The sequence below is a fragment of the Hyaena hyaena genome, unplaced genomic scaffold (assembly GCF_003009895.1).
Source record: "Hyaena hyaena isolate Hyena2069 unplaced genomic scaffold, ASM300989v1 scaffold_2090, whole genome shotgun sequence".
Lineage (NCBI taxonomy): Eukaryota > Metazoa > Chordata > Mammalia > Carnivora > Hyaenidae > Hyaena > Hyaena hyaena.
Window position 1 is genome coordinate 101,858 of NW_024082724.1, and position 2,125 is coordinate 103,982.

The window sequence follows — 2,125 nt, forward strand, 5'->3', positions numbered from 1 at the left end:
AGAATATGTATGGCTTATAGGTTTTTGAACAGGGAAATATGAATTCAGCAGTGTTAATATTTTAAATTTTAAATTTTTTAATGTTTTTTTGAATTTATTTTTGAGAGTCAGAGAGAGCACGAGCAGGGGAGGGTCAGAGAGAGAGGGAGACACAGAATCTGAAACAGACTCTAGGCTCTGAGCTGGCTGTCAGCACAGAGCCCAACATGGGGCTCGAACCCAGGAACCGTGAGATCATGACCTAAGCCGAAGTTGGATGCTTAACCGACTGAGGCACCCAAGTGCCCCAATATTTTAAATCTTAAATGAAACATTTTTTAACTTTATTAAAATACTGAGTTTGTTTCACATGGACATTTTTGTCTCCCACCATTTCTATTTGTCTGAGCAACACCATGTTCTATCATAATAGCCCATCCAGAAACCAAGCAACTGATGGAGTTCCATCTTTAAAAATGAGCAGGAATTTTGAACAATACATTTTTCGTGATGGAACTTGGACAACATTGATCAGATGCAGTAGGGAAAGCCCTCAGTCTGCATTATAAAAAGGACAGCCAGATAGCAGCTGTTACAGAAAGGAAACAAGATTGAACATTTTAACAAACTGCTTAAACTGTTTTCTTAAAGAGACTTCCTGCACTGCCAGAGATCTTGAATAGCCTCTTGGTCAGTCATCTGGAGGCAATTCTTCACATAATTGATGAATTTGGCTTCCGCTTTTGTGAAGAGAATCACCATTTCCTATACTTATTTGCATTTTTGCTTTAATATCTTCTACAGAACTAGGTTCTTTCAGTATTTTGGGAGTCTTTTCCTGTTTTCTGAAGGATTATTGATCTTTTCATCTTTATTTGATTGTTTTGAGTCTTTTCCATTCTGGTTTGATATTAGTGCACTTTTGGCTAGAGTATCTTGTATAGATTTCTTCAATGAAGACTTGTCTTTAGCTACCTCACTATTACCATCACCATCACCACCATCACCATCAACATCATCACCATCACCACCATCACCATCAACATCATCACCACCATCACCATCAACATCATCACCACCATCACCATCAACATCATCATCATCACCACCATCACCACCATCACCATCACCACCATCACCATCATCACCACCATCACCATCACCATCACCATCACCATCATCACCATCATCACTGTCACCATCAACACCATCATCATCATCACCATCACCATCATCACTGTCACCATCATCACCATTACCATCACTATCATCACTATTACCATCACCATCATCACCATCACTATCATCATCTTCATCATCATCATCTTCTCCATCATCATCACTATTATCATCATCATCATCTTCATTAGCAACAAGTTTTACTTTTTTTCTGTGGAAACTTGCTACCACTTTCAGGAACAGAACACTTTCCAAATATACTAAGGAGTTTCATCTCCTCTTCCCTCTTCTTCTTCTGACTCTGCATCTTCCTCCACAGCTGTTAACTGCTGTTCACTAATAGCTGAATTAGTGAATAGCTGTCCACAGGCCCTAAATCACATTTCAACCATAAGACCACAGGTGGTATTATTTCAAAGCCCCCAAGGGAAACCGTCGGCTGTACAGACATTTTCAAAGCTGCCAGTGTGTCTTTAATTGGATTGCCATAGTAATCCATTGCCTCTGCTTCAACAATGTGCGATTTTTCCTTACACCAGTCCCTGCACAGACTGTTCTTAAATATAACTGGTGCTCATTTTCAACATTATCCACATTAAAATGATTATTGTCAGCCTTTAGTTCACAACCAAAATGGTGGTTCTGGGGCTCATGTCCATTTCCTTCAAATCTTCCATGGTGTGGCGGCATGCATTTAGGTGGGAGAGAGGGCGAATTGGGATAAACGACTTCTGTTTCAGAGAACAGCTGTGCAGGATGGAATCATACCAGGGAGTAAATGAGACATTTCAAACTGGGAGGGGCAGTATCATAAACACGATCATTTTAAGAAGAGGAAAATAAAGGGCCATGCGTCTACATTATCTGACCAGATCACCGGGCTATGCAAAGAAATAAATGTTGAGGTTTTTTTGTTTGGCTCCTTGTCCAGGATACACTTGAGTATAGGATGGTCTATAAACCCTTA

At 40.0% G+C, this 2,125-nt stretch overlaps 1 pseudogene; it reads right to left on the minus strand.

The window, feature by feature from the left end:
• Positions 1-562: 562 nt before the first annotated feature.
• On the minus strand, positions 563-1,835 carry LOC120227210 (annotated as a pseudogene).
• Positions 1,836-2,125: the final 290 nt, after the last annotated feature.